The sequence below is a fragment of the Ixodes scapularis genome, unplaced genomic scaffold, assembly GCF_016920785.2.
Source record: "Ixodes scapularis isolate PalLabHiFi unplaced genomic scaffold, ASM1692078v2 PGA_scaffold12__126_contigs__length_90152505, whole genome shotgun sequence".
Classification (NCBI taxonomy): Eukaryota; Metazoa; Arthropoda; class Arachnida; order Ixodida; family Ixodidae; genus Ixodes; species Ixodes scapularis.
This window is the reverse complement of record NW_024609838.1, coordinates 69,092,785-69,107,785: the sequence shown is the minus strand read 5'-3', so window position 1 is coordinate 69,107,785 and position 15,001 is coordinate 69,092,785.

Genomic DNA, 15,001 nt, shown 5'->3' with positions numbered 1-15,001 from the left:
ACGGCGTGAAAACAGCACGGCGTCATAAGAACACGGCGTCATAAGAACACGGCGTCATAAGGGCACGGCGTCAAAACAGCATGGCGACAAAACAGCACGGTGTCAAAACAGCACGGCGTCAAAACAGCACGACGTCATAACAGCACGGTCTCAAAACAGCACGGCGCCAAAACAGTACGGCGTCAAAACAGCACGGCGTCAAAACAGCACGGCATCAAAACAGCACGGCGTCATAAGAACACGGCGTCATAAGAGCACGGCGTCAAAACAGCACGGCGAAAAAACAGCATGGTGTGACAACAGCACGGCGTGAAAACAGCACGGCGTCATAAGAACACGGCGTCATAAGAGCACGGTGTCAAAACAGCATGGCGACAAAACAGCACGGCGTCAAAACAGTACGGCGTCAATACAGCACGGCGTCATAACAGCACGGCCTCAAAACAGCACGGCGTCAAAACAGTACTCCGTCAAAACAGCATGGCGTGAAAACAGCACGGTGTCATAAGAACACGGCGTCATAAGAGCACGGCGTCAAAACAGCACGGCGACAAAACAGCACGTCGTCAAAACAGTACGGCGTGATAAGAACACGGCGTCATAAGAGCACGGCGTCAAAACAGCACGGCCTCAAAACAGCACGGCGTCAAAACAGTACGGCGTTAAAACAGCATGGCGTCAAAACATCACGGCGTCAAAACAGCATGGCATCAAAACAGCACAGCGTCAAAACAGCACGGCGTCAAAACAACACGTCGTCAAAACAGCACGGTGTCAAAACAGCACGGCGTCAAAACAGCACGGCGTCAAAATAGAACGGCGTCAAAACAGCATGGCATCAAAACAGCACGGCGTCAAAACAGCACGGCTTCAAAACAGTACGACGTCAAAACAGGACGTCGTCAAAACAGCACGGCCTCAAAACACTACGGCCTCAAAACAGCACGGCGTCAAAACAGCACGGCGTCAAAACAGCACGGCGTCATAAGAACACGACGTCATAAGAGCACGGCGTCAAAACAGCACGGCGTCAAAACAGCACGGCGTCATAAGAACACGGCTTCATAAGAGCACGGCGTCAAAACAACACGGCGACAAAGCAGCACGGCGTGAAAACAGCACGGCGTGAAAACAGCACGGCGTGAAAACAGCACGGCGTCATAAGAACACGGCGTCATAAGAACACGGCGTCATAAGAGCACGGCGTCAAAACAGCACAGCGTCAAAACAGCACGGCGTCAAAACAACACGTCGTCAAAACAGCACGGTGTCAAAACAGCACGGCGTCAAAACAGCACGGCGTCAAAATAGAACGGCGTCAAAACAGCATGGCATCAAAACAGCACGGCGTCAAAACAGCACGGCTTCAAAACAGTACGACGTCAAAACAGGACGTCGTCAAAACAGCACGGCCTCAAAACAGTACGGCCTCAAAACAGCACGGCGTCAAAACAGCACGGCGTCAAAACAGCACGGCGTCATAAGAACACGACGTCATAAGAGCACGGCGTCAAAACAGCACGGCGTCAAAACAGCACGGCGTCATAAGAACACGGCGTCATAAGAGCTCGGCGTCAAAACAACACGGCGACAAAGCAGCACGGCGTGAAAACAGCACGGCGTGAAAACAGCACGGCGTGAAAACAGCACGGCGTCATAAGAACACGGCGTCATAAGAACACGGCGTCATAAGAGCACGGCGTGAAAACAACACGGCGACAAAGCAGCACGGCGTGAAAACAGCACGGCGTGAAAACAGCACGGCGTGAAAACAGCACGGCGTCATAAGAACACGGCGTCATAAGAACACGGCGTCATAAGAGCACGGCGTCAAAACAACACGTCGTCAAAACAGCACGGTGTCAAAACAGCACGGCGTCAAAACAGCACGGCGTCAAAATAGAACGGCGTCAAAACAGCATGGCATCAAAACAGCACGGCGTCAAAATAGAACGGCGTCAAAACCGCATGGCATCAAAACAGCACGGCGTCAAAACAGCACGGCTTCAAAACAGTACGACGTCAAAACAGGACGTCGTCAAAACAGCACGGCGTCAAAACAGCACGGCGTCAAAACAACACGTCGTCAAAACAGCACGGTGTCAAAACAGCACGGCGTCAAAACAGCACGGCGTCAAAATAGAACGGCGTCAAAACAGCATGGCATCAAAACAGCACGGCGTCAAAATAGAACGGCGTCAAAACAGCATGGCATCAAAACAGCACGGCGTCAATACAGCACGGCTTCAAAACAGTACGACGTCAAAACAGGACGTCGTCAAAACAGCACGGCCTCAAAACAGTACGGCCTCAAAACAGCACGGCGTCAAAACAGCACGGCGTCAAAACAGCACGGCGTCAAAACAGCACGGCGTCATAAGAACACGACGTCATAAGAACACGACGTCATAAGAGCACGGCGTCAAAAAAGCACGGCGTCAAAACAGCACGGCGTCATAAGAACACGGCGTCATAAGAGCACGGCGTCAAAACAACACGGCGACAAAGCAGCACGGCGTGAAAACAGCACGGCGTGAAAACAGCACGGCGTGAAAACAGCACGGCGTCATAAGAACACGGCGTCATAAGAACACGGCGTCATAAGAGCACGGCGTCAAAACAGCATGGCGACAAAACAGCACAGCGTCGAAACAGTACGGCGTCAAAACAGCACGACGTCATAACAGCACGGTCTCAAAACAGCACGGCGCCAAAACAGTACGCCGTCAAAACAGCACGGCGTGAAAACAGCACGGCGTCATAAGAACACGGTGTCATAAGAGCACGGCGTCCAAACAGCACGGGGACAAAACAGCACGGCGTCTAAACAGAACGGCGTCAAAACAGAACGGCGTCAAAACAGCACGGCGTCAAAACAGCACGGCGTCAAAACAGCACGGCGTCAAAACAGCACGGCGTCATAAGAACACGACGTCATAAGAACACGACGTCATAAGAGCACGGCGTCAAAAAAGCACGGCGTCAAAACAGCACGGCGTCATAAGAACACGGCGTCATAAGAGCACGGCGTCAAAACAACACGGCGACAAAGCAGCACGGCGTGAAAACAGCACGGCGTGAAAACAGCACGGCGTGAAAACAGCACGGCGTCATAAGAACACGGCGTCATAAGAACACGGCGTCATAAGAGCACGGCGTCAAAACAGCATGGCGACAAAACAGCACAGCGTCGAAACAGTACGGCGTCAAAACAGCACGACGTCATAACAGCACGGTCTCAAAACAGCACGGCGCCAAAACAGTACGCCGTCAAAACAGCACGGCGTGAAAACAGCACGGCGTCATAAGAACACGGTGTCATAAGAGCACGGCGTCCAAACAGCACGGGGACAAAACAGCACGGCGTCTAAACAGAACGGCGTCAAAACAGAACGGCGTCAAAACAGCACGGCGTCAAAACAGCACGGTGACAGAAGAGCACGTGCCGGAATAGTAAAGCGATAGAAAAGCAGGAGCCGGAACAGTACAGCGTCAAAACAGCGCAGTAAGTCCCTTCTGGTTTTCGGTGTTGTTATGGCTATAATGTAAAGCCTACCCACCCCATGCTAGCGGGGTTGAATCCCTACTCGCTTGCTTGCGATTGATTGTTAATTCTCTGACGTCAGTTTATAACTAGGGTTCCGTGTTTTCGGTACTTATTTTTATTCATATTCGTGGGTAATTTTTCGGTGTTTATCTTTGACATCACTAATACACACAGACCCACAAATCAAGGTTTTTACCATTTGAGCCCCGATAAACGCACAAATCGGGGTTTATCGGGGGCTCATTGTAAGAGGAAAGGTGTATCTGGCGCGCTCTGGAAAACGCATTACATGCTTTATTACTAGATAAAGCACATAGAAACGATTTCCGAGAAACAAGTGGCGTCGCGGACAGTTTAGTGCGGTCGGTGTTTGGGTTGCACACTAAGAAAGTTATTTATAAAAGTTTCCTGCCGTGAAACTGCGGTTTTTCTCCTTCAAAGCGAGCTTCAATTCGGTGTTCTTCGGTTTTTACCGATTTAGAGAAAAACCCTTTGAGGGTTACTTTTTGGGGATTATCGATATATATCGAAAACACGGAACCATATTTATAACCATGCAAATGCGGCACCGTATTTACTGACCGCAACTGAAAGAAATAATGAACATCACAATGAACGAAATTAGAGGAAAATCTGAAAACGTTTTATTTGACGTGCGCTCTTGTTTGAGTATATCTTACATGGAGTAAGAAAAGCGACAGCCCAGAAGCGTGTCGATGAGGGGCTGTCAGTCGTGTTGGACGAAGTATGCACAATCGCGTACTATCGAGGTGTTGCGTCTCCGGGTGTAGAGGATCAGCAGCAACTCATGGACGTGGGGACAGCTTGGTGGTGGAAAGGGCACAATTTTATTGTTTCTATATTTCAGATTAATCTTTCACATACGCAAGAATTTTTTATTGAATCGTAGTTTTATTAAAAAGAGCACGCTTGTCTTGAACAAGGATATTATTTTAGTCGCAAAATAGCACAATATTTATCTCTATCAAAGGAGCGGATTTTAACATGCGCTGAATACCTTCCACTGAAACAAAATATTCAAGTGCACTATGTTTGCTATATTCACAATATCTGTAATGTGGCTTAATACGTTATTTTATTACTTTGCATTAGGCAATTAGGGGCAGCATCAGCAATCTGCCAAGCATGGAAAGATAATATGCAACTTTTATGATAGAAGCAATAAAAATAAAATCTGCCATCTCGAGCGTCAACAAATTAAGAATCAATCGAGAGAAAACGGCAAGGGATTCAACTTCATTGGTATGGGGTGGGAAGGTTTTCTATTATAGGTAGCCAAATATAACGACACTGAAAATCAGCAGGCACTTACGTAAGTGCGGTTTCGATGCCGTGCTATTTTGGCACGCGCTCTTCTGTCGCTGTGTTGTTTTGTCGCTGTGCCGTTTTAACGCGTGCTGTTTCAACCCGTGCTGTTCTATTGCTGTGATTTTTTGACGCCGTTCTGTTTTGACGGGTGCTATTTTGACCGTGCTGTTTTTTGTCGCGTGCTGTTTTGTCGTGTGCTCTTCTGTCACGTTCCCGTTTGATTTATTGCGCCTATGTTATGATTATGAATATAGTGTTATGACTCAAAACACATGATATTTGTTTTAGACGTTATACGTTGTCTTCTAGAGATTATGTATACTTTATGTTGCGTATATCGCTTTTTCGTCACACCCGAGCGGTTCGCGTTTTGGATAAAATTCAGCATATAAGCACATTTTGTGATAATATTTATTGAAGTTATCTGGTCTGTGAGTCGCCCACTAAAGTCGAGTGTTCAGCCGCGGGTTCACACTCTCATACCATCGTACAAAAGACAGTCTGCAAACAAAAGTCACTGCGATATCCGTGGTTCGAATGCTTCGTGCCATGTTTTCTGCCTTAACACAGTGCCACGCGGCATTCGAAGCACGAATCTCGCAGTGACTTGAGTTCGAATATATTTACAGACTGTCTTTTGTATGATCTATAAGCAGTGTGAACCCGGCTTTAGGGGTCAGCGAAATCGCAGTTGTGTCGCCTTAATTATGATTGGAAGGGCACGCGGACAGTATTAAATTATATTGAAAATAGGTAGCGCACACTGGCACAAGATGCTCCCGCGCCAAAGTGTTTTGTTACGAGCACCAGGTTTAGAAGTGGTACATCGCCACTCTACTGTTCAAAAGTTAACAAAAAAAACAAAAGTTCGAACACCTGTGTGATGTTGGCGCAAAGTTCAACGACACCATAGTATTGCGTAAACGCGAACAGGTTTTTTCATCGCCAACGCAACTGTTCTAGGTTTCACTCGATGAACGAGCAATTGTTGTGTGAAGTTCCGCAATACAGGTGAGAACATTTTTGTTGATCATTGCAGAGTCTTCCTTTTCTTTATATACTGTAATAAACAAAGTGTAAAAACTAGCTGGTATATTTAATACAGAGGCAATTTTGCAGTAAAATGACATTCCGGGAATATCTGTTTGTTTAAAAGTAGCGTTGGTCTCTCCGACTGAAGAATCTATGTGCACCCATGCAATCCACATCACACAATACATGCAAAAGGCTTTTATAAAACAAATCTAAAAATTGCAAACTTATAAACGGTTTTCACGATTTTAGGTAAAACAGTCTTTGTTGTTTTATGCACGCTTTACACACATAAGCCCAAAAACATTTGCTGTGCTCTGGATCACACCCATTTAATTGAAATATCGCTTATTTTAACAATTTTAAATAAAGGGTGTCATTCCATGCCAAAGAAGACGCGTCAATTTTTAACCTGTGGGATATGTACGAACGAATTAATTGGGATAAAAGAAGCCTTTGAACTTCAATAGAATTACTGTTTTGTGAAAAAATGAAATATAGTTTTGCTGATATAATGCTTTTACAATTCTGGAATTTGCATAAAACATATGTAGGAAAGAAACATTATAAAAAAACGGTTGCGTATCTCACGAATATAGCATGGGACCTAATTAATAATATGTCTTTTCTTGCATTAAAATGTGAAAAGTTTAAAGACGCCATTTTGAGTCCAAATAGGAGCTCCAAAGAGAAGAGACTTTACAAGATTTCTTTATTTTTTGTTGCTAACTTCAATTGGGGTGTTAGCTGCAATACTTTTATTTATGTTAAGACTAATAACTGAATTTCTTGCATTAAATTTACAAAGCCTCGTTTTGTTGCGTCCTAATTAAATGGCAAAATCTTCAGTTTATGCAATAACGGTCAAATTGAAAGCTAGGAAAATCTGTGTGGGCCGCAGTGCACGGAACTTTCGAAATAGCCAAAAGTTTACTTAGCCTGATCTGATTAACACATCAAAAATTATAAAAGTAGCTTTTGTTGCTGCTGAGAAAGTATTTTTTAAAGATTAGCCTCTCCAACCATGTCCCAGGCGCCCGCCTCGTAGGCTACGTTCGCCGGCGTTAGCTAGCGAGGCGTCAACGGCGTGAGACGCCGCCGCAAGGTGTCCACAACGCGTTTTACTTTGTTTAAGTGGATTTTATCATAACTTCCATGCATCATTATCCTCGTTACGTTAGGTAATGATATCGGCGTCTTAATTTGACTTTACTTCTGCCCAGGTAACTGCCGACGAACGCAGACCTGCATCGTCTGCTTCCCGAAGTTGGGGACCGGCACTACGCGTCGGCATCGTCTGTCGTATATCCTGATATAAAAAAAATTCGGACCGGGTAGCTGTTCACCGATAAAAAATGATAACAGCCACATGGCTTTCCCATTGAACTTAAATGTATTTTGATAGAACTAAGATGTATTGAAGTTTGTTGCATCCACAAAGGACTAGGGCGAGCTGCCGAGATAGTGAAGACGTCATGGAAACGACTACGTCAGTCTTGTAAGCGTGATTCTGGGCAGGACTTGTGGAACGTTTTTTTTTTCCCGCGTAATATTGAAATCAAGAGTAAAAGCGCGAACCGGTCGATAATTAGCATCTAAAGAGGTATTACCCTTTAAAAAATTATCTTGATTGTTCAGCCCTTTGATAGTAGTTGGCGTCAATACTGCAACTGCAACATGAACCATAAAACCACTAATTAAAAATGTAATCAACAATTTCTTGGAAAACCGGCTTATCATGACGGTTATAACCTCATCTAATGTGCGCCGAGCTTGACACTGAAATCGCGAAGAAAGCACCCGTGTAGATCCCCACCTCTTATCAAACAAACTTCATCTAAAAACACCAGTGCGTTCAGAACACGAGACATGCTCTGCTGGCCTCCAGTGTATTCCGGAGTCTAAAATACTGCACATTAATTGAACCTCAGGGGTGTGAGGCGTCCGCCCCAAGAAGTAAAATGCTTTTTCTATAATTACAGTGCTTTCGGTAGCACTACATATTCCATCAAAATACATATAAGTGCAGTACAGAAGCGAAATCAACGTTATCTTTCACATCGGTGAAGAGCTATTCGGTCTGAATTGTTTTTATATGTGGACATACGGACAGGACAATGCTGACGTGCAGTACGCATTCCGAAACTCGGGAAGCAGACGATGCAGGCCTGCGTTCGTCGGCAGTTACCTGGGCAGAAGTAGACTAAAATTAAGACGCCAGCATTGTTACGTAACATGAAGGTGATACAAATGCATGGAAGTCAGCATCCACTTAAACTGAATAACACGTGTATTCAGGAAAGCGTTGGAGACTTTGCGGCGATGGAGACCTCGCAGGCAAATATCAGCGGGCGGATAAAAAAAAAAAAAAAAAGAAAAAAGTACTTTTCAATTTTTTTTTAATGTGGCTTTTTTGAAAGTTCCGGGCTCCGCGGCCCACATTGCTTTTTATGGCTCTCATTATTGTCACGAATGACAATTGATGACGCAACGAATAACTGAAGGAAACTAAACGTGTGCTGGGGCGAACTTGTGCCCAAAACAAAATAGAATCGTTGCAGGCGTCGATGGCGGCGGAACAGCAGTATCGAGCGCTGGGGCGAGACGGGCGAGACTGACTGCGGCTTGCCACGCGGAGCCCCTTATGTAGACGCGTGGGCTTCTGGAACATTCTACGTAGATTTTTCGGCGCGTAGAACATTCGTAACTCAGTCGGACGACAAAGTTCTCGAAGTTACGAGAACGCTAAGTTGAGAGTATAAATAAAAGAAGCATCGCTCACAGGAATTGAAGTTGGGGCCTCCGCGCGAAAGACAAGCACTGCGACCACTCGGCCACGTACGTAGTGCAGACAATGAACCTTTTCCGAGAAGCGTTCTGCGCACGCGCGAGCGCTCGATGCCAAGCGGTGGAAGTCGGCGCGAAAAATCGAGGAAATTCGGAATGAGGCTGTAAGTCGACGAGTAGAACACGTAATTGCAGCATATATATAATTGTGTTACATAAAAAAAGAATGTGGACGGAAAGAAAAACACGACGTTTGGGTGGACCCTACGGATTTCCCTCTTTAAAGTCGCGTTGGGCATGTTGGGCACGGGACGCAGCTCAGAGAGCGAAGCAACTGGTAGCATAGCTCCCATTATCGATTGGTAGCGCAGGTAGGTCACTTCCTTGATTTTTAGTTCGTGTAGCCACCGCCTGGTGCCGTCGGTATTTGGAAAAGGTTCATTAGCGCCACTGGGTACGGACACAGGAACGAATGAGAAGACAGGACAGAGTGCTACTTACAATTGACGTTTTTATGAGAGGAAAGAGGAAGACAAAGATACAATTAAGACTAAAAGCACAAAAATAGGAAAAGAAAGAGAAAAAAGAGTAACAGTAAGAATAACCACAGAGAAATTATTTACAAAAAATCGATAAAATTATTTAAAAGTATTAAGTTACAAGCTGGCGGAAAATAAAATATCAATTAAGGCAGAGGAAAGGAAAAGGAAGCAAATGAAGAAGACAAACTCAGAAAAAAAAACTACTAAATATTCAAAGAAAAGAATAGAAAGGAAAGGAAGAGAAAGAATAAAACAAAAAGAACAGATCTGAAGCGTTTCGCACAAAAGCAAAAAGAAAAAGAAAAGGAAAAAGGTGGAAAAATGCCTATACAAATACAGGTAGTGAAGTTCTTTCGCTGACAAGTTTACGGATGGAGCACTGACTTTCATTATTTCTCGTGTTCTTTTGTCAAGGGATCGTCACAAGATCAATGTTCGATCAAACAACGGATGACACCCACAGTCCTTTGCATGTACTGGTAAATGCCCCGACGGGCAGATTTGAGAGAGAGAGAATGCTCTCTTAGCCTAACATTAATGCACCGTCCTCATTCGCCCCACATATAACTTCCCACAAGATATTGGGATATCGTAGACTACACGTACGCGCTTGCTTGGCGACGCGCGTTGGCATTAAATGTCTGTTTGCGCATAAACGGAAGATTTTGATATTTACTTAAACCCCAACATAAAGAGCCTTTGAAAATTTAGTACAAGTAATTCAATCCTTATTCTTAAAAAAAACAAAGTAGAAAAAAGAAAAAAAAAGCATCTCCACGTGGTGAATGATGTTTATTGGGGCGAAGCTCTGGTGGTGCTTGTCTGCGTAGACGCTGAGCCGCAGCATGCCGAGCCTTTCGTTCGTTTTCATCCACGTCACGCTGCGGTCAACTGCTCAAATGCGCATATAACCACGTTCCATACCGCACATTCTCTTTCTGATATGGATGAAAACGAACGAAAGGCACGGCATGTTGAGGCTCACCGTCTCCGCAGACAAGCACCACCAGAGCTTCGCCCCAATCAACATCATTCACCACGTGGAGATGCGTTTTTTTTTTTGCCCTACACGAGCACGGGAGCACCTTTGCTCACGTGCTCGTGAGCACGAGCCCCCGACGCCGGACATCGGACGGACATACGGACATGACTAGCCTTCGCCCCTAAAAAGTATTGTGGCTAACACCCGAATCCAAGTTAACTACAAAAAAAAAAAAATTATAAAGTATTTTGTTTTTTGAGCGTGTATTTGGACTCAAAATGGCGTCTTTAAACATATGTATTCTAATGAAAGAGGGCGTAATATGACGTAATTAGGAGCCGACATAAATTTGTGAATAAGCAACCGTTTTGTAACAATGCTCTTAACTACATAGGTTTCATGCGAATTCCGGAAATCGACATCATGATATCAGCAAAAAAAAGTTTTTTTTCACAATTTTTTTGCGGGGTTTACAGACTTTTTTATTTAAATGAATTTTTTCGCACATATACCGGATATAAAAACATTGCCGCGTCTCCTTTCGCATGGAATGACTCAAGGGAAAGAAAACAATTCCTTTTATGTGCCATACGACAGGGAGATTTTGATAGGCAACCACGTCAAAATATTAAACTGTTTTTATCTAGAAAAAAATGAAAGACGTTCACAATGTTTTGTAAAGTCCATTTAGAGCGCAGCTCTTGAGGGGGGGGGGGGGGAGGAAGGGTACGGAGTAAAGGGTATACCCATCTTCCTTCCTCGCTAAATTTAGCGGGGAAATATTTCTGCTAAATTTAGCGGGAAACGTTTACCCTCGTGACGTCGCATGTGACGTCAAGTGCGACGTCAAACGTGTCGTCAGACGTGACGTCATGGGGGTAAATTTAGCGAGATTATTTTTTCGCCAAATTTAGCGGAAAAATTTCCCCAGCAATTTTAGCGGGAGTATTGACACTGTTAGATGCGTGTGACGTCCCACTTCACGTGTTTTTTATGACGTTACACGTGACATCACGAGGGTAACGTCGTGACGTTACTCTCATGACCCTCGTGTGGGTAACACTCGTGACTGTTGTGCGGGTAACCCTCTCAACTCTCAAGAGGGCAATCTTCTTGACGTCACACGAGACGTCGCGTGTGACATTATTATGGGAAACGTCCCATAATGCAACGCGCGGTTACGCCGACGACGCCGCTCAAGCCGGAAACGGGAGCCTAAGAGCTGCGCTTTAAAATGCATATTATACGTCCATGGTCCTTCAATGTGGTTTTATGTCATATAGCTTATGCGAGTTCATATGTTTTGTTCAATTGGTTTTTTGCTAGTTTGACGGTAGTCTTATTACAGGGAGTTTGATTAGCAAAATATCCGCCGACAACTTCTTTAAATATATCTATGCTCATAGTATCACCAGCAAATAGGTATTAATAGCGTCCTTCTAATGAAATTGCCAGAGGCAGCACTAGGTTTTTGTTTTGCATTTAAACAAGCTTTATCGCAATGAATAATGGCTGTTGGGTAATGGCAGCACTTACGTGCCCGTTTCCGGGTTGAGCGGCGTCGGCGTCGCCGTAACCGCGCGCGTTGCATTATGGGGCGCCCAGTTTCCCCCTCTAAATTTAGCGGGGAAAGGGAATTGTTGTTGAGGTCACGTGGCGTCCATTTCCCTGCTAAATTTAGGGGGAAAGTATCGCTAAATTTTAGGCTAAATTTAGCGGGATAATTTGCCCGCTAAATTTAGCGGGTTAAGTTTCATTGCTAAATTTAGCTGGCATATTGACGTCACGCGACCTTAACACCAATTCAGTTTCCACGCTAAATTTAGCGGGAAAATTTTCGCCAGGTTTCCGCTAAATATAGCGGAAAAAATTTTGCTAAATTTGCCCGCTAAATTTAGGGGGAAATATTCCCGCTAAGTGATAAATTTTGCTAAATAAAAGGGGAGCATAAGAGGAGGAGGGGAGAGTACGGAGGGGGAGCAGGGGCATAACCTCCCCTCCGTACCCTCCCCTTTTGCTCAAGAGCTGCGTACTAATTCGGCATAAAAGAGAATTGTAAACGTCTTTCATTTTATTCTGCTTCTACTATGTGCTGCAACTTAAATGTTACACACTGTATGAGCAATCATACATATGAGCGTGAGCTCAAATGAGCGCGCGCCCTAGTGTTCAGCTGTATTGACCTAGAATTAGCTCTCCCAGCCCTTCTTTTGTGTCCACTTTAGCTTAAATTTTGTTCCGAAGTTTCTTCAAGGTAGCTCCTTCACCATCCTTCCTGATGGCGTTCCTTGGTGCATCTTCAGAATCTTCGAATCAAATTTTCCGACTGGTGGCGCAAGTTCTTTTGGAGATAGAGAATTATCAGGTCGTATTCGCGCCTTGGTGTATGCCGAGGTCGAGAACGCGTACAGACAGGATTGCTGCTTTCTGATAAGCACCTACGTACATACTAGAAACAACAATAAATTACAAGTAACTTCAATATCTTGACGGATGCATCCTCAGAAGTAAGAACCAAATTAAATTATATAAATTTAACCTAGCTTTGTGTTTGGATTAAAGTAACACGGCTTCCTTAGACGGTACCAACTGAATCAGTCACATTTGGATGTAGTGCTTAACTTTGTTTACGTTCGATATATAATGAAATAAAAAATGCAGCCACTTCTGTTTAAACTAATCTAAAAAAGTCAAGCTCCGAGGTTTGCGAAACTACATATTGTTTTAGATGCGTTTGAAATCGCAGGTTAAATGTTTAAAAAATACGTTGGCAATAACAAGAACAAAGCTTTCAAATGAAAATGTTTTATGTCCCCATTTGAAAAACTGTGACCGGATTTAGAAGTTACACATTATCACTTTACGACTAGAAATAAAAAGAAAAAAAGAAACTGAACATTTAATTGATATACGCGATGAGTTCAACGACTTTATGGGTGAACGAACTGTATAAGCGAACAGACTTTTAATCTTTAACGCAACTGTTTTACTGTTTGTTTGATACATCACCTGGCATAAAGCCACGTATGGATAAACAGTAGAACGCGACCGCAGAATCGATAATTTTAGACGTGGTTTTAAAGGTACGGGTGCTCTTTCGAGCTAACAAGCATAATTTAATTTAATTTCATTTAATTACCTCAAAGCCGCCCAAAGGCAATACATGAGGGGGGCAATAAGAAAGCACTACACTTTAATTTCAAAGCACATAACATTGAAACATGTTTCACAAGGTCTTAAATATGCACCAAACAGAAGAAAGCAATAGCCACATACCTTCTTAAAGACTAAAGTTCAAATATGTGGTATAGTTCATCGCGAGCACTTCTGAATTTATTACAATAAATGTTTACCATATTATCGGTTAGGTCATTTCATTACTTCATAAACAAATGTAGAGGAGACTCGGAGTACTGCTTGGTGCGACATGAGGGCAACCTAATTTTGTGGTGGTGATTGTGCCTGGAAAAAGCAATAGGTGAAGATGAAGTAAAAGCTTAATTTTAAAAACTGGATTCTGGTAGTCAACTCGGCGAAGAAGAATCAATCGCGTCACTTTGCACCTATTGCATAAGTGCGCGAAACCATCTTTGGGGTTTAGATCTGTCACACTAGGCGTAAAAAATAATCCCTAAAAACAATGCAAAAAGCAACACAGCTTAAGTTACTTCATTTATTTATCTTATTTAACCTACAGCGCCCAGCGGGAATTATTGCAGAAAAGTTAGAAGTACAAATACGCAAATGTTTGCAAACGTGTACGTAAAAAAGCCGATAAATATACTCAGTAATTTAAACACAAATATACAGGCATTACAAGAGCTTAAAAGCATTAGTCACTTTCGTTTAACAGAGAATGAGAAACAAATCACCTGACAACATTGGAACAAAAATTACGGGGAAGCCCGTTCAAGCTTTCAATTGTATATAAAAAGCAAAAATAAAATAAAAACATACAAAAAACGAGTATTTGAAAACATCAGTTCTCCAGTTTAGTTTTCTAATTCGGTAACCGTAATTTGTCCTTTGCGAAAAAAAGTTTTGAAAACGAAGAGACTCGAAAACTTCTCAGTTCGAGCTTGTAGACTTCAATCACTGCGTATCGGATGATCCAACGATAATTTCGCTCGCCACAGAAGCAGCTGGGAGGCAATCTGCTTTCATGGCAAATGATGTGTGCGTGTTTCGCAGCGTTGTGTTCGTTTCTATGACATAAAGAGATTCTTCCATTTCGTGAAACAATCTTGAACCTGTTCTTTCCTATAAAATCACGTATTACTAGACTTTCTTAATTCACGGAGTTTGGCTAAAGGCAATAGCCATAAAGTAACATAGCACAAAATAAACAAAATAAAATAAAATAAAAGGGCAAGAGAACGAAGTTGATATAGCGCTCTTTGTGTACACTTCGTCTCGCGTTCTTCTCTTTGAACCAATTCATTTGATAGTAACGGTTGATAGTGGAGCTTGTTGGTACATACTTGTATATATATTTGACAGTTATTTCTAGTTATTTGAGCCCCTCCTTCCTACGCATTCAATCAATGGCCCCGCAGACTCTAAGCCATCTTATTGCCACCACCACGTGCCAAGGTGGGCTACTAGCACGTAGCATCAACAAGAATATCATCCTAGATGATGTAAGGCAAGTCTTCGGCCTTATAGCTCCGTCGCAGGGACATGCTATGCGAGTAAGCAAGATCCTCAGGTCAGAGACTTGGCGACAACAACGTCTTCTCACAGATTTTCTACGTGCCAAGTGCCCCCACTACAATGTTTTTA